At 37.7% G+C, this 18980-nt stretch overlaps 1 long non-coding RNA gene across 1 annotated transcript in view; it reads right to left on the bottom strand.

Annotated features, from left to right (window-relative positions):
• Positions 1-2503, bottom strand: part of LOC113470938 — a 44643-nt gene extending 42140 nt beyond the window's left edge. The window contains exon 1 of the long non-coding RNA XR_003393822.1: positions 2429-2503. This is a non-coding gene — a long non-coding RNA (uncharacterized LOC113470938). The remainder of the gene's footprint in view (positions 1-2428) is intronic.
• Positions 2504-18980: the final 16477 nt, after the last annotated feature.

Genomic DNA, 18980 nt, shown 5'->3' with positions numbered 1-18980 from the left:
CTCCCTCCCAAATCCCAACAGCAGCGTTCTTTTAACCTTTTATTCGAATATAACTTGGGTAATAATATACCTTAGATAGGTTAGGTACCTACATAATATTATTTATACCTCACAAGTTTTTTTATTACAAGTGTGAGAGTTTCATCATAATTTAAAATTCGCTGATCTCAAGCAAGGTAGATATATACCTACCTATTCCAAGGTATAAAATAATTAAAAAAATCTAATTTTAAAATTAAGGCAATGAGGCAAAGAAGGTGCAGTATAGTAGGGGTTAGCATTTTTCTTCTGGTTCAAGTCCAAGCTAGAAAGCTCATGAGAAATCGAAGATTTTAGTTGGAATACGAGGGTGTAAAATGCTGATTTTCTAGTTTTCAGGTAGATAAACTGTCAAAAAAATCTATCTTAAGACACCTGAACGCAAACACCCTTGAAGTAGTATACATATTAAACCAATATTTTTATAATCCACTAGTCACCAATTTTATTACCATCTGAAGATAAAGTGAGCCTTTGGCTTTTAAGAGTTTAGCCCCCCGCAGTCAAGGGTTAACCACCCCTTACTAGCTCGTAAATTTACAATCGTTAACCGCCCGTAAATCTGGTGACATAAAAGGGTTAAACCTTTGGCTTGATTACGACATGAAAAATATTTTTTATCATAGTGTTGTATGCTTTTCCCCCCTTTAAATTTCTGGCGTTCATGATTGAATTTTTCCTCCTCCTTCCCCTAAACTTTTTTTTTTTTTTTTTCATTATTATTTTACGTCCTAGTGTGTTTCTGACGGTATTATGGCATTGATTTGCTTTTTTTTCTCAGTATAGGTGTCCATTTTTTATCTTTGATCAGAGGTTTCAATACCTACATAGAAATAATTTGAGTATTACCTACCTATAAGCTATAGGTACCTATGTACAATTGTACATGGTTTCCATAGTCTTAAGTTTATTTTGACGTTTTCATTGATTCAAGCAGAGGTTCTGATTCAATTGAAACTTTAAAACCTTTTTGAAGAGTTATCACTTTCGTTCTCTCTCTCTCCCATCCCTCATCAGATCTGTTTCCTATCTCAAAGCTCTTTTCAGGAATGAAGAATCTCTCTCTCTGAAAATCTGGGAAAAGGAAGAAGGTGATAAAGTGAGACGGTGAATAATTTATGAGAGAGACAGAATCAATACAACGTTCACATCAACTATGTATATCGAATGCCATTGATCAATCTAAAAAGCTTCCCTCTCTCTCTCTTTCTCTTTCTCTCTCTCTCTCTCTCTCTCTCTCTCTCTTTAATATTGCCTTCTCTATCTGCACCTTTCTTTTTCTCTCCTTCTCTGTCTCTGTCTTAACATCTCCTCTATTTTTACCTTCTATTATTTCACTTTATATCTCTCAAGCGAGATTTCGTCCTGAATTTGAAATTGCCTTACCTGAGATAGGTTACTACAAAATCACCACAATGTACAAAAGAAGTGAAATTATTCCTCTTTAGGTAAACAGCATCCAATTATGAAATCGAACAGTTAAGGGTACCTACTGACTACTCACACTTTCAGGTTTGAGATTAAACTATTTGAATCCGGCCCATCGAACCCGGACCTCTTGCTAGCTAGACCTGTTCCTCTGCAACAGAGACTATCGCAACCTGTAAACCTTACTCTGTAAACTGTAAAGTAATAGAGAGCTGAGAATGTACTCCACTGTATTTAATAGAGAATTCTAGATGTACTCCACTGTATTTTATAGAGAAGTCTAGATGTACTCCACTGTATTAATTAGAGAGCTACCTAAGGTGTACTTCACTGTATTTAATAGAGAGCTCTAGATGTCCAACACTTGCATATGGCACATTTTGGCTCCAGTTTGCGAAAGAGTGTCAACTTCATACAGATGTAAGTCATTTATCATGCCAACATATTTGTAGAGGTGGTGAGAGGTGTGGAGGTGTAAAATGATATAGAAGGGGGGGGGATGAGATGGAAGGGTGTAAAGTTGTTTACATGAAGGTGAAGAGGAGGAGAGGAATAGAATGGAGGAGATGGTTTTGTGGAGGTGTAAAGTGGAGTAGGTACATAAAGGTGCAGAGGGGTTAGAATGGACGAAATGGAAAAGTGGAGGTGTAAATGAAGGGGTGAAGAGGGTTGACTGGATGAGATGGGGGTGTAAAGTGTTGAAACTAACGATGTAATAGGAAAGGGGAAAAAGGAGAGGTTAGGATAAATGTAAATGAAGAGACCAAAAGTATCCACGGCCCGGACCTTGAGAAATGTACGGTTCGGCCTCTACCAAAAACCCATAGTTCAAGAAAACCCTCAAAAATACTTTGAGATTTCGATCCGAGTCCCACAAATTTTACAGAGGGGTTCGTTTTTCTCCTACAATAATGGGGCGATGGCTCTAATATTATTAGAGTCTAATATGACAATTACTTACCTATGTATTATTATGTAGAATGATAGGTTGAAGTGGAAGCTATTGTGACAACGTACTTTGTGAGATTTCTCCCTGGAAAATGAAAGAGAAGAATAATCGTGAGTAAATTATACATATTGTATTGAATGGAATTACTACATACATACTTGTAGATATACATATTTTGTAACCTGTTTCTATTCCCTATTTCATCCAATTGTTTCAAAATTCATACAGAAATTAATTTTAATTGTGATTTAGCCTTAAATCTCACCCTCTCTCCTCCTCCTCCTCTCTCTTCTCTCTCTCTCTCCTCTCTCCATTTTAAAGCATCATAATATTAAAGTGCATAACGTATCGTAAAAAAGTTGCAATTCTTTTTATGGGCAGTCATAAAAAACGAAATATAAATTGAATTTTTATGAATTTTTTGAAAAATTTTAAAAAAAAAATTTTTTTTTTTTTTTTTTTTTTTTTTTTTTTTTTTTGAGCATCTAGTGCGAAGTAAAAAAGAAACTATGAAAATAGTTTTATAAAAAGTTACTTGACACACTTTTCTTCTTGCTTGGCAGTTTTTACAAACTTTCAGAAGTTTGCAAATCTTTATTTTTTCATTTATGTAGGACTGTAGGTACATATACATAGGTATTTGATTATTATTACTATTTCCGCATTTACCCTTTCTTTTAAAGAGAAAATGGAGAAAGAGAGAGAGAGAGAGAAAGAGAAAGTAAGATTCCCAAGATCCCGAGTAAGTCGAAATCTAAATATCCACGTCTCGTCTGTACAGAAGTACGCGTATTTAGTGACTTGTAATAAAATTGTAAGCTATTAATGTAGTTTTACACAAAGCTAATACAAGACACTAATATGATTACCCTTATTATTATTTTGTGTTCTCCCTAACCATCCCTCAACTAAAAGTACTGTGACATTAATTTAATTTTATTCAAATTCAGTCAAATTTGAAAGGCACGGTGGATGAGAGAGAGAGAGGAAGACAATTAGAAAAGGGAAGAGAGAGATAGAGTGAGAAAGAGAGTGGAAGAGAAGAGAAGAAAGAGGGAGGATAGCCAGGAAGGGCAAAGGATAGGAGAAAGAGAAAGAGGTAGAGAGAGAGAGAGAAAGAGAGACGTGAAATGGAAATGGATAATAATAAAATTATTGTCTCTCTTTAGTGTTCCATGGAGTATATTAAACTTGTACAGGGGATCTCAGATTGTGTTTACGTAAGCGCTAGGTCACGGGTTCGATTCCCATCCGAGGCAAACTTTATACTAAACAGATTTTCCTCTGTCTTTGATTCCGGGACGATAAGAACTCCATTGTTATAGGTGGTTTCCTCGACCGTTTTTTTTTTTTTTTTACTTTTATAAATAGGTATTATGACCCCAAGGATAAGGTAGCTTTATCTTGCTTTGGGGCCACCCTGTATTTATGTACAGGTTTAATTCGAAACGCCAGAACTCAACAGAATTCAAAATTAATTAAATAATCATAGCAATAATAATGATAATTGAGTTACGACTCCATTGAAATTTACTGAGGGCTAAATAATCCATTCATGTCCATATTTGTCTCTAAATATGGATACTCTTTGCATAAATGTAGATACATTTGCATAAATAGATCTACATACCTGTGCATTAATAATATCATTATCTACTACCCAAGTTCATGATTTCAGTATTTTAGTTGATATGGTGCATAGAACTTATTTGATGGTTCCTAATTCCCCATTGGTACCTAATTCCCCTACTCTTCAAAATATTCTACCAATCTGTATTCTGCAAGTCTTAACCATACGACTTTGTGAAGAGTTATGTGCAATTAAGAGGTCAAATGCAGAGCGAAAAACATTTCACACTTGTAGAGGACTTTTTTTTAAAAAGAAATTTGGTGGTGGCCTGTACCCCAAACAAAAGAAACAGAAAAAAATCTTTGCCCTCATTGAAGAAACACAATATTCCTGTCACTCAAGGGAATCAAATCGAGGACGTCTTATAATTATTCCGAGTAAGCTTCCGAAGTAAAGAGCAGGAAGAGCTTGTTTAGAAATGCTCATTATAAACTTTCCTCTAGTTTTTCCTGAACGAAGTTAACAAGATTTCAATTAGAATACATCCGTTAACTGTCTAATCCAGTTATTACTTTCTATTACTACAGTTTTTATGTAGGTGTTGTACCTATACTTGGATTGTTTAAATTTAAAACAACTGTCCATGTAATAGCTTTCTTACAATCTGAATATGTATAATACGAGGACGTCTTATAATTATTCCGAGTAAGCTTCCGAAGTAAAGAGCAGGAAGAGCTTGTTTAGAAATGCTCATTATAAACTTTCCTCCAGTTTTTCCTGAACGAAGTTAACAAGATTTTAATTAGAATACATCCGTTAACTGTCTTATCCAGTTATTACTTTCTATTACTACAGTTTTTATGTAGGTGTTGTACCTATACTTGTACTTATAGTTTAAAACAACTGTCCATGTAATAGCTTTCTTACAATCTGAATATGTATAATGAGATCTGAAATTGAATAAAAATGCTCCAAGATTGGAGCTCAAGGAATTATACAGTAATGGCTTGAATTAATATTATTAGCGTATTAAAAAGGGTAGGTACTTATGCAAACTGTTTTGAAAACGTAATAAACGTAAGAAATTAACGGTTAGGGAAGGATAGAAGGGTAGAAGGAGAGAGAGAGAGAATGGAGGGAGATAGAGAGAAAGAGAGGTGCAGATGAATAAGGATTGAGGAGAAGGAGGTGGGAAGGAAGAGGAAGGTGAAGAGAGGAATTAAAGACACTCAGAATCTAGAATTAGTAAAGTGTAAAAGTACTTAATTGTTAGTGAGAAATGATTAGTAAGTAAAATAACAAGGAAAAAAAAGCTGCGTAAATATTATGCATAATTTGTATTGCCTTTGTTAAATCTATATTTTTAGTACATATACAGCATTCATGTATCTTCAATCCTTTTAATAATGCATTCATCCCAAGACAAAGGCACTTTTTTTCAAAAATCGTGATTGACATTTTCCAAGTCTGTTCAGTTTGGCTCCATTTATATTATGGTCCCTGATCCTCCTAAAGTCAACTCCAAGCTCCAAGCCATGAAGTGTAGAATAGAAAGAACCCATAGGTACTTGAGACCAAGTCCTTAAAGAAAGAAAGGGATGGTCGGAGGGAGAGAGAGAGAGAGAATCCCCATCGAGTGGAGGATAAGAGGTTTTATAAGAATCTAAGAAAGGTTCTTATTTATCCAAGTTCGTACTATTTGTAAATACCTATAGCTGTAGCTGGAAATTTGATGTAGGGTATAGTCGATTGATGCAAAACGAGAGAGGGAGAGATAATTCTGAAGAGAAAGAAAGAAGTAGGAAAGAAGAGGCAAAAATCCAAGAAAAAAAATACGGGATTACGAGAAAGAGAAAGAGATGGACGAGGTTCCGAAGAAGAAGAAGAAGAAGAAAAATGAGAGTATGAGAGACAGGAAAATCTTAGGAAAGAAAAAGAGAAAGAATCAACTGGGGGAAAGAGGAGTTGGAAAAGGAAGAGAAGAGACAAGAGGACGTAGAAGGGAAGAGGAAAATAAGAAGGACCAAGAAAAAAAAAAGAAGAAGAAGAAGAAGAAGAGAAACAAGGATAAGAAGAATACGATGGTCATTACGGGAAATATCCCCAGCACTATTTTTTTTTTTTTTTCTTTTTGAAAGAAGGAAAGAAACACAATCTCTCCCAGCCCATTATAACGAGAAAGAAGAGAGAGAGAGAGATAGAGAGGCAGAAAGAGAAAAAGAGAGAGTTGAAGAAAAGGCAGGAAAGGAACAAAAAAGTGTATATTGGGAGTTTACTGGTAGGAGAAAGTCGGATAAATGGGAAGAGAAATAGGAAAAAAGAAGGACAAAAAAGGGAGTAAAAAGGAAGGAGAAAATATAGGAATGCGAGGGAGGTAGGGGGGGGGAGAAAGAGAGAGGTTCATTAGGTAAGAGAAATATCCTGCTCTCTTCAACTTTATACGTTTCCTTTCTCAAAAGAGAAAGAGAGAGAGAGAGGGACTGAAAGAAAGAAAGAAAGAGTCTTACATTTTTTTTTTCTTCCTAAGAAAGTACTTACGAAAACTACCATATGTGTCTCTTATTTTCCTTCAGGATTAAAAAAAGTGGAGTGGAAGAAGGTTTATCTAGGTTTTTTCTAGAACAAACCTTTGGTATTTAAATTTAGACCTAAGCAGTAGGTACCTATACTTGGTACCTGTTTGGAGGTGGAAAGAGTCTTACATTTTTTTGCTTCCTAAGAAAATACTTACGAAAACTACCATATGTGTCTCTTATTTTCCTTCAGGATTAAAAAAAAAGTGGAGTGGAAGAAGGTTTTTTCTAGAAAAAAACCTTTGGTATTTGAATTTAGACATAAGCAGTAGGTACCTATAGTTGGTACCTGTTTGGAGGTGTATATTGGAATTGAAGAGAAAGTGGACAGGATAGGAAAAAGGTTCTTCGAGAACGAACCTTGGGGGAATACCTGCGGCCCGCCAATGTTCAACAAATATCAAAAATGGCCCTCTATACATTTTGAGTTTGACATGCCTGTCGTACTTAGTCCGCAGGATGGAGTCAGGACCGTTCCCAGGATTTCAGCAAGGGGGGGGGTTGGCAAGAATCCGAACAGTAGGTCAATACTTTAAGAGCAAAAGAAAAAGCCTGAAGGGGAAGGGGGCTGGCCCTAAATAAGGTCCTGGATGAAGATGGATGAAGGAATTAATTCCTTTTAGGTCCAATTAAACCTCAACAAAAAGACAAAATGGGTTAAGTTAATCAGGGAGAAAGTGATGAACGGGTTAAAGCAAATAAAATTGTATTTTCTAATCGACTCATTAGTTTGGTTCCCCTCTCCTTTTCCTCCTCCTCCTTCTCCTCCCTCCCTCTTTCGTTTTTCCTTCTCTGCCTTACATTTCTTTTGGTTTGGTAATTTTTCTAGAATAATTTTTCTCGAGATTTTTTTTTTTACGAAAAACAAATGAGAGGAGAAAAGAAACAAGGAAAGAGAAAGGGAAATAAGAAGAAAAGGGAAAGGAAGGAAGGAAACGCAGGGAGATCCATTTGTGAGGGTTGAGATTTTTTTTCGTCTTTCCTTTAATGGCTAGTCATTTATATTGTTTTAAGTACGAAAATAATAAGTAGGTAATGGCTTAAAGAAAAGGAAAATTTCACCCGAAAAGTGTTCTTGTACCCTAATAGGAAGAAAATGAGGAAGAAGGGAAAGAAACGGGAGGCGAGAAAGAGAAATAGAGGGATAGGGAAAGAGGGAAAAAGATGGAATGCAACATAAAGGGTAGAGAAAGACTGACCCAAAATAAAGGAGGGAAATCTAACGGAAAGGTAGGGGCTGATTGGATGGAAGAGGACTAAAAAAAAGAGAGTATCAGAGAAAAAGAGAGGAAAGGACAAAGAAAGAGAGAACACAAAGGGAATGCAACCCAAAAGGGCATAGAGAGAAAGATTGGCAGAGAAAGAAAGGAGAAAAATGTACGAAAATTGATGAGAGGATGGTTGGATAGAAGAGGAATAAAAAGAGAAGGAATATCAGAGGAAAAGAGAGGGAGAGAGAGGGAGAGAGAGAGAGAGGAAGATAGGTTGGGGGGGGGAATACCTGCGGCCCGCCAATGTTCAACAAATATCAAAAATGGCCCTCTATACATTTTGAGTTTGACATGCCTGGCCTAGACCCTTGACAAATGGAGTGTGCCTGAAGGCCTGTTATGTGTTTCAATCTACTTGACCTTTTTTTTAAGAGGTCTGATGGAGGGAACTGTAACTGCTAAGGTCTTATCGTCCCGAAAGCAAAGAGAGAAGGAAGACAGGTATACCTACTCGACATAGTATCTCGTTTTCAGAAGATTGACTACGACAGTGGCCAGTGGCAGGCCTAAATATCCTAGAGTAGATCTACATGAAATTCTTTAAAACCAATTCTTACCCGTGAGCTCCCCGCCTAAGTATGCAGAACACGTCTCGCGAGAAGGTGTAGAGAGTTAGCAAATTCCGTACCCAGGCAAAATCTTAGATCCTTATCTCAGCGCTGCAAATCTGCGAAACGCAGAAACCGAGATAAGAAATCTTGAAATTTCACGTGGAATTCAAACGCGCTCTTCTATCTGAAATGATCTCCGAGTGCTGGAAACTGGATAGGTAACGTATGTGGTGTAACTAGACCAAGGGTGATTGGGTTATGCTGACCCCGAAGGCATGTTGAGGCGAAAGCTGATAAGTTATAATTATTACGAAAGCTATGCGAGAAGTTATAATTACTGTGGGAAAGACTGAAAGAGTCGCCCGCCATCGCCAAGATCCCAGCTTATTGCGGTGTTGCAGAGACGCTCTGTAATGGCCGAAATTCCTAAACATATGGAGAAGACCATAACTTTTACTAAGTTTTCTATGGAGTGCAGGCTAGTGATGGGACTCGAGTGAGATTTTTCAACTCACACACCAGATTTTTTTTTTTAAGCTCTTTCAACCCAACCACTTGGGAAGGAATTGTGAATATAATAGGCACTGTTGTTTGACAAGGACCGATACCTATATTGGGTACCATATGTATCTTAATTTCCATCTCACACGGGTTGTATTGGATTGCAGTTAGAAAAGAGTAATGCGTTGTCTGGTTGCAAATACAGTCTGCTCAGAAAGTCCCGTGTTCGATTCCCAACAATTAATACGAGTATCAGCAGAGTCAAAGTTCTTATTCATTCATTCATTCATAGGTTGCCTCTTCTATCGGAGAAGGTAGCTCTATATTTCTCAGTTCCCTCTATCAAACCTCTTAAAATTACATTACTTTCCTTCCTATAGGATAAGGAAAGTAAAAAGCCAATACATTGGTGATTGGTGTTTCAATAAACTGAGTGTACTTGGAAAGGTCTAGCGTTAATCTTGGACCGATATTTTCACTTTCTATTATTACAGAATACAGTTATATCAAAGCTATACTATAGTAATGAGAAAGTATTGCAATCGGTCCAAATTTTTGTTCATAAGTGTACCTACATTATGATTATGAATATCTCTGATCATCAGGTTTAACATTGGACACCCAAAGATTCCAAATTTGACATTTTACACATTTTTTTCTTCTTCTCTCTCTCTTCTTCCTCTCTCTCTCTCTCTCTCTCTCTCTCTCTCTCTCTCTCTCTCTCTTCTTCTTCTTCTTCTTGAAAAAAGAAAAACATCGGTTTTAACACCACGTTTTACACCTAAGCATGTGGCAACCAAATGTTTCGATTGAAATGATAGGTATTGATATTTATCACACCGTCACACGCGATGGGATCATAAAAAAAACGTAATAGATAGGTAACCTATCTGATAGGTAGGTATAAATAAAATAATGTACAAAAAAAAAAAAATGTAATAAAATAATGTACCTACATAAAAAATAAATGAAATAAAAAGTAAAAACATCGCACACAGACCACTTTCTTTTAAACCTATAAAAACCGAAGAACATTATGGTTTTCTGAGACCACTTGGCGATATGTTAACACATGTCACCATATGTGTGAAGTTGTGAACACGCTGAAATACGTAGGATGTTTGTGATTCGGTGTTGAATGTGTTTGCCAAATTTCATCAAAATCAGACTAACCGTTCGAGAGTTATTAGCGGAAGAAAGGATTTCGTAAAACGGACGCCTTTCTGGGGCAATGGAAAGCCCCATATGACGCCCAAAATCAAATGAGATTGAGAACTTTTCCTTCGTGTGATGAACATTTTTGTCAAGTTTCAATAAAATTGGACAAACCATTCGAGATTCGAGAGTTATAGCGAAAGAAAGGATTTCGTATAAAACAGCCCCTTGCGGGGTCCTCCGAAAGCCCAAGCGGGGCTAGTCAAATCCCAATTTTTCGGAGTCTGACGTACAGAAGAGGAGAAAAATGAAGCTAAATACGGCCCTGGGGATGTATACCTATTTACCTACCTAAGTAAATAAATTAAATCTTGGCAAAAGAGCTTACAGACAAGTGCTTCAACTTTTTCATTCAACCAGACAGGCCACATTATTGTTTGAATGAATGCAACACCTCCAGGGCATGATTAAAAAATGAAAAATTAGAACAATGCAAAAACTTCAGTCTTCACTTTATATGCCTGGAGCCAAAAACAAAAGGTACGCTGATGTCCAAGCCAAAAGCACTCGCAATCTCACATAGGTAGGTAACGTTTGTTATAAAGTGCCCATGTTGACGTCTTGTAGGTAGGACGTCTTTTTAACATTCCTTGTCCTATAGGAAAATAATTAATGGAGGCATTTTTCCCTCTGGAAGACTCTCGCCAGCCTAGTTAGCTTGGTTGGTAGCGCGTTTACCTTGTGTTGCATGTTCTGCACAAACTAACAAAACAATACACAGCACACCTATGTATGTATGTTGAGCAAAGTCATCCTCATCTTCACCTCATACAATCCAACAATAACTGCTACTTCATTTACATTTATTGCAAACTCGATTGAGAGGTTTAACTCAAGAAGGCCCAAAGGCTCAAATCAACAGGTTTAAAGATTCACATTAGGTACATATTATTATATATAATATGATATTATAATATGTATGTACCTAATGTGAATCTTTAAACCTGTTGATTTGAGCCTTGTGAACAGTCATCTAGTGAAAGATAGGAAGAAAGATTACCTTTTTATGGTATTTACTAAGTCTGGTTCATTCCGCATTCTCTGCACGAGATTTTCACCATTCTCCTGTACAGTCATAGTTCGAATACCTACGTCAGCTTCTGGTGGTTTCTTTAGATCTTTAGTGACGGTTCAAATTTCTTCGCCATACAGGAGAAAAGACATAACAACGCAACGTAGAGGTCTGACACCCATATTTATTTATGAACAAAGTGCTGGCTCTTAAGTTCGTGCCAAGCATAGTCTCAAGGCATTTGATTGGTCAATTTTGACTTGAGACTGATCTAAGAACGATCATTCTTGTTCATAAATACGAGTGTAAGTTTTATGCTGAGCGACAGAGTCTCATGTCCAATGTCAGGTTATGGTTTTTGAATATCACTCAATTTATTTGATACCAAGCGGCATAAGGTTGGTATGTTCATCCGTCGACATCCTGATTCTGTATAAGATATTCTGGTGTATAAGTTTGTACACCAGGAATAAGTTACGTGTGAACCGAGCAAACAGCTAGCTTTGTACACCAGGTTGCTCGGTTCACACATAACTTTTATGTGTGAACCGAGCAACCAGCTAGCCCAGCTTCTTGTATCAGATACTAGCCAAGGTGTTAGCTAAAGTACATTCAATATGTACTTGATGGTATTACTATATCGACTATCTGTACTTGATATTATTACTATATCTGACTATAGCAGTATAGCAGCCATCTGACATATCGTGGTACATATTATTTTCACTAACTGGACAAGATAAGATATTATTTTCAATAACGAAGTGTTTCTTATTCCAGAATTATTACCATTATTATTATTACCAATATCGAGAGTAAACTTATTACCTAGATATCTCCAAGTTTTAGCTTCATACTCGGTATGTAAAAGCAACCTCCGTGCCCGAGTGGGTATCACACTACTCGCATGCTTGCACGCTTTTTCCAAAAGGTCCCTTTTAAATACCTGGCGGGGTCGAAGTATTTTCTTGGAGTTCGGGGTGCACTCAGCCTAGTGATGTTCGATCTCGAGTAAAAGATCGATCTTTTGAATCGATTCGAATCGGAAGGCTAAAAATCGATCCATCAGATCGATCTCACCTAAAGAATCGATCTCAAGAAAATCGATCTTCGATCTTTCACGCACTTGTGTTTTGTGACTTTTGTGTGAAAAACTCAAAAACATGAAATAGATACAACAGACAAAATCAAATTGCGATTGATTGATTCAATTAGCCTGCGAAAACGAAATGCAAGTTTTGAATATTTGCGCGCTCACAATGCTCATATTAAAAAAAAATTAAAAATGCATCTATGTATCTTCAGATGGGAACGTGTTCGGTGGGAAATTCGCTTTTTTGGCGGGGGATTTTTTTTTTCTTTGATTTTTTTTATCCCTCTTAAAGATCGATTCAAAAACCGATCGATTTTTTACAAAGAAATCGACCTTCGATTAAATCGGAGATCGATCCCTATCTCTAACTCAGCCCCGGACAATCCAGTACTTTAACCGAGTAGCGACCAGTGGTGTCATTATCAGTGTAGACCCGTATCCAAGATTTTATTGAGGAGAGTGGTTAAGAATGGCCCAGGTTTTCGGGGTCTGGCCCAATGTAAAGAAGCAAAAATAAAGCCCAAAAATGGGGTCGGGGCTCCTTCGCCCCTCTAAATACGGCCCTGTTAGTCATAATAACCCAGTAATATCAATTTCATAAATATCAGTAATATCGCTTACACAGTACATCATATATTATCAGTTACTCCATTCCATAGCTGTTGCACGGTTAATCTAATCGTGATTGAGAGGCCGGATTAATGGGTTTAATGGCTTAATTACATTGGTTTAATGTTTAATGCACTCTGTACACTCATGGTTAGTATAAATATTGTAATTTACTATCGTAATGCAGAGTTAAAAGTTGGACGCGCTTTGAGAAGAAGGTAATCGCTAGGCGAGGTTAATAGTTTCATACTTGAGACATATTAAAACATCCCAACATTCCCGAACTTTATAAGAACAGGTAGTTAGGTATTCGACATGAGATGTGCAAGCACAGGTTATTTTATGTCATTATTACTATTATTAGAATTTGAATACCAGCCTGAATTTCCCTTTGCTAAAAAAAAGCAAGGGTTCCTGAGACCGAGTTGATTGAAAAAGGCTGAACGAAAAATACCGACCCCTTGGGAACATGCCAAAGCAAAGAAGAAAAAGCTTTTCCGCCTTTCCGCCCAAGAGGTTTGATAGAGGGAATTGTAACAAGCAAAGGTTTATCGTCTCCAAACTCGAAAGCAAAGAGAAGGAAGACAGGCGATCGGTTTTTGAATCGATCTTTTGCCCTTGAATCGAGATCGATTAATCGAAATTTTGAAGAGAGATCGAGTTTTCGATCTTTTTTTTATTTGTTTTTGTTTTTGTTTTGTTTTTTTTTTTTTTTTGACACACCTTGAGGCCGGCCACCCGCCCTCTCTTTGTTTGTAATTTTGTGATACCTCACTTGGCCACAGAGCTTGGAGGTTGCTAGGTTCAAGCAAAATAACAATCGGCTAAGAAAAGTTCTCTCTAATATCTAGCCCGTTGAAATATTTGCAATCGAAATATGAGTACAAATTTTTGTCGATGGTCGGATTCAAAGCCGGGACCTCCTGTATGGGAAGTAAGCGCATTACCACGGGGCTAACCGTGTCCTCAAACGCGACGTTCTTTCTAGAATTGCCCCCAGTTTACTTGAAGACTCTGAACTTTCGAAGCTCCTTGTACATACAAGTGGCCATATTTACGTTCATATTACTGTTTACTGACTTCTAAAGTGTCAAATGCGTTACAAAGATCAATATATCCATACTGGTTTGGAGGAACCTCTCTCTATTCTCGTGGTATTGGATATTGTCGTATATCGTATTTAAGTGTTTCCCGTCACAGAGTAATGTATGGTTAACATAATATACTGTTACAGTGTGTACTATTCCTACACTGAGAAAAAAACTGAGGTGCCGGCAGCCCAATCGGGTGACTGGGTTCCGGCACTCTATTATTGAACTCTATATCGGGAAGCTCGACACTATAATATAGAATTCCAACAGCCTAAATCAGGAGAAGGAGCCCAATAATAGAGTTCTTCCATTCTAAACTTGGGGTACCCTGTCACCATTTTTTATTTTTAGGTTTTAATGGCCGGAATCATGGAGGAAAAAGGGATGAAAGTAGGGAGAGCAAGAGGTTTTAATGAATCCAGAAAAGGGGAAGCAAAACAAAGCGATGGCCATGTTGGTGTGTCGAACTTAAGATATTTCAATGAATGACGCGTTCAATTGTCCAAGGCTTAGATGAAGCCCTGATAGGCTTAAAAAGGCTCAAGCTAAAAAAGGTCTTATTAAAAGGTTTAAATCGACCAATCTATCGTTTAAGACTCATATAGACCGTGACAATGATGAAGCATAATTGGACAGTAGGTACTATCAAAACCATTATTATATTTATCTCTATTATTGTACCTACATATTTGACTGTACTATCAAAACCATTGTTAATATGTTTATCTCTATTATTGTAACTACATATTTTACTGTCCAATACAGAATACATTAGACCTTGTGTTATGAGATGGTTATCTAGTTTGTCTTCCTTTTGTATCCTTACTATCTATGATGCATGATGCACCTAGGAGCCAAAGTGTCATGTATAGTCACGACACGATACCATACAACATGGAAGTCACCTACCAAGATAATAGATAATGGCCAAGCTACCAGATAGGTACAAAGCTACCAACTTATTTTTAGCCTACTGACTTAATAGATGCAGCTTCCTATAAGAATGTACTCCAGTCTACTGATTTGATAGCTGCAGCTTCCTAAATCCCTCAATGAAAGACTTCCTTTGGATATCATACAAGATACTAGTCATTTTGTCACCTACCAAGATAGTAGGCCAGCTACCAACTTACTTTTAGGCATAGGCCCATCTTACATTGGATTCGCAGACGCGCTACGTTGAGTAGCTAGTTTCCTGGAAAACCAAGCCTATAAAAATTATAGAGACTATCCATTTTCAAGGGTTTCGTTTTTCAGGCAACTAACGCTTCCAATATGCGACAGGCCTAAAGATATCAACATACACCGCATGTATTCAGCCCACCGACTTGCTTCCCAATATTCTCGTGCACAGAATGACATGCTTCCGTTTCTTAGGTCAGAATGGTGAGATAGTACTGTTTACTTTCCTGGATTTCAATAGAAGCTTGACTCGTTTGATTTATTTCCTTTACTTCTGCTACACATTTGTATATGGGAGAAGAAGTTTAGTGTACACCACTTGATTCCCTTTGCTCTTTGCTATGGACAAGCGGTCTGGTACCATTAGAGCTCCTGTTGGTGGGCGATTTACATAGATGACAGTACGAGTACAACCAAGTGCTTCTAGTATTCCTACAGTTTCTAGCGGTGTTAACCCTTTCACCCCGAAAGGGACAGTACGTCCCACAGAATCATTATCGCTAAAAGTGGGATACATCGTCCCAGACCTATCGAAAAAATTTCGTTATCGGCGTTTTTCAAACGTTTCTTTTGTGATCTAAGACCTCAGTAAAATTCGCTTGGCGAACTTGTCTGGTTTTGTCTCCAGTAGTCCTAGGAGACTTAGGAGGACATGATAAACCCCCCCCTGTATCTTATGTATAATTTTTGTACTTACAACTAAAGTTGTGTAAATAAAGAAATAAATTAGGTACATATTATTGAAAAATAAGTGCTGGAAAATCTAGAAGAGCTAAGGGGACCCATTTTTCCAAATGAAAGTGCACGAAGACTGATTCTTATCAACATTCTGCATTAGATCGAGAAGCTGTTTTTTTTTTTACTTTCAGAGTTTGAGCCTTGTTGAATTAAAACGTTCAACTGATTGTAAAGTCGAGATAAACTTGTTGAACAGTGAATTGTTCCATTGAAAACAATTCTCAGCTTCTCACAGGAGTGTAAATAAAAATAAATAAATAAAAGAAATATGTAACTAGTTGTACAATACCGTCCTACTCTACTGTTTCTAACAGACTGTTAAATGTTAAAAAACACTTCGTTCAGTAAGTGTCGTTTTTGCCTGGCCTTACACTGTCCGCTCTGGGACGGGAACGGTCTAAGGAAGAGAAATGGCCGTTTCTAGATATAAGTACCAAGTAGGTAGTTGTGATACTTTTGTTCTGAAAACCCCCTAATAGGTCCGATCGTAATAACAATCATTCTAAAGCCAGATTCGAACTTTGTACACGTTGCTGTCAATTCCCGAAGTCGAGTCTTGAGAACATTCTTCTTTTTCTTCGCCTTCTCCCGCGGGGTTGGCGTTTTTCGTCAGCCTCTCAATCAGCAATAACTAGGGTGATTGCTTTGAGGCTGACATTTGGTTTAAGCTATAAATTTTACGAGTGGATGCCCTTCGCACTCAATCTTTGCTATTTCTTTAGCAAGGGAAATTCAGGCTGGTATCCTCCCTGTTTAACGTCCCCCCAGCCAGACTCAGTGTGAATCTCCTGCTGGCAGACGATTCGGCGATTCAAGTTGCAAAGTATTGGAAGAAAAATCTGACATAGTCATTGGTCAAAGCACAGAGTGACGGAGACGGAAAGTAAAGGTGACACCTCCCCATAGCGGACACTTTTTGGGGAACGGGGTACGTTTTTATCAGTTCCTTATGGGAGAACCTCCGAATAGGGGACACCTCTGAGTAACGGACACCTTCCAATAAATTTCGGGACTCGAAAGCGTCCGCTATTCGGAGATTTCATTCTACTTTAAGGGCGCTCGCGCTCAGGTGTAGGACATCTCCGGATGGTCTATATCCGAATCTCATGAAGGAGAAAGCCAGCCGTTCCGAGAACGAACATTATCCCATTAGGATAAAATCCGCCCCGGGCGGGAATCGAACCCGCGGCCTAGCGCTCACAAGGCAGACGCACTACCAACTAAGCGAACTAGGCTGAGCCAGCTTTACTCACAATCGCGGTGAACTGTGATGACAATCTATTGGTCAAAACACTTGTCGAGAAAGAACAGCGCTGTAGGAATTTCATTACTTCCAGTCACGAGGCCAAAACTGAGATTTTCGTGGTAATTTTAATTCATATTCATGAGTTTTGAATTTGGTCCTTGGCCCTTGGGTCCGGATTGATAAAAAATGGTTAGATAATTTTGGTCTTTCGGGCCGGATGGAAAGCAATAGTTTGATAATTTTGGTCCTTCATGACCGGAAAGTTAATAACAAGTGGACGATTTTGGTTCGTCGGGCCGGACGGATAATATAATGGATATGGATAGAGAATTTTGGTCCGTCGGGCCGGATTTACATGTGATGAAAACACTGTATTATTTTCGTAGGTTAACATTACATATTATAACTTTAAACAAGGAATATACTGATTTATTCGCATCCTGTATATAATCTATACTCTTGACTATTTGTACTGGATCAGCCGTCAGCCTGATTAGTGAAGACGAGAAAGAGAGAGAGAGCGAGTCTCTTTGTCTCCTTCTCTCTCACTCACTCAGTACTTCTTTCTCTCCTTCCCTGTAAGTCCCACTTACTATGTCTCTTTGTCTCTCTCTCTCCCTCTCTCCTTCCCACTCTGTCTCTTTCTCTCTCACACAACACTGATAATTTGAATCCAGACTATTTTGATGTAGGATTCATAGAATAACTCCCGGCCAACTGATGGCGTTTGGCCGATAAAAATCTAATAAATTATCAAAAATATCTGTCTGAAAAAAATTGTACTATTCGGCAATCCATTTCAGGGCCGGGAGAGGGCCAATCTGCATTCTTTCACGGCAATCCATTTCAGGGCCGGGAGAGAGGGCCAATCTGCATTATTTCACAGCAATCCATTTCAGGGCCGGGAGAGAGGGCCAATCTGTATTCTTTCATTCCGCTTAATAGGTATAAGTATAAGGGTTCATTCACGGATTTCTCCTGCTGATCAATCTGATTTTAATGTAAAAAATCTGTTTGACTAGAATGCTGTGTCATCTGGCAACCCAGACTCTGGGCAGCTCATCAATAAATTTATTGTTGTTCCTGATTGTTTCTCTCTGCTCTCTGTACATATAAAAATATTTTTGAACTTTAACTATTACCAAAAGGCTAATTGCTAGTATTGGCATTCTTGGCTTGATTTTACTCAATGAAAAGAATACATGAGATACCTTAACTTGCTGAGGAGTTAGGAATCCATAGATTGACCCATCCTATAAGGACGGAATCTGTAGTTGGCTAACAGGATTAATTCAAATTCAATTCAAACTTTATTGTATTGTTTAACGCGGACAGAATCTGATGTCCATGATTCCAGGATCATCAAGATCTTCATAAAACCAATCCTGATCTCGCGTTAACTCAAACTAATTCATGTTAGATGTTAGTCACGCCGGGATCTAGTGTGGAGTCATAAATTTGATTTTTCAAGCAATATTTCGGGTGAATAAAAATTTATTGGTGTGCGAAAGAACAGACAGCTAGACCGGAAACTCAAAGCTGTAATCACCCAATATTAACAACAATGAATGTTGAATATGTGTATAATCACCTATGAATATGTATAATCACCTAATATTAATTGCCTAATAACAATGAATGTCTTTGTGTTGAAAGACTTGAAAGTCGTTTGGAAAGAAATACGATACGAGTGGTCCATTTGGTGTTAGCTGCCAAGGTATCTGAGTTATCTATGTAGAATTGTAGATCTATATAGACTAGGTACAATTATCTTGATACTTATTCGGTATTATTCGGTACCTACAGGTAATTATTCCTGTGAAATTTGGTGCCGATTGCCTAGGCATCAAGAGTGCAGTATATGTGGTAAGAAATGAGATAAGTTTGTAAAAGAAAAAAGTAAATAAATAAA

Source organism: Diaphorina citri, unplaced genomic scaffold, assembly GCF_000475195.1.
Source record: "Diaphorina citri unplaced genomic scaffold, Diaci psyllid genome assembly version 1.1 scaffold58, whole genome shotgun sequence".
Taxonomy (NCBI): Eukaryota; Metazoa; Arthropoda; class Insecta; order Hemiptera; family Psyllidae; genus Diaphorina; species Diaphorina citri.
Note: the sequence above shows the minus strand (reverse complement) of the source record. Positions and strands in the feature narration are given on the sequence as shown.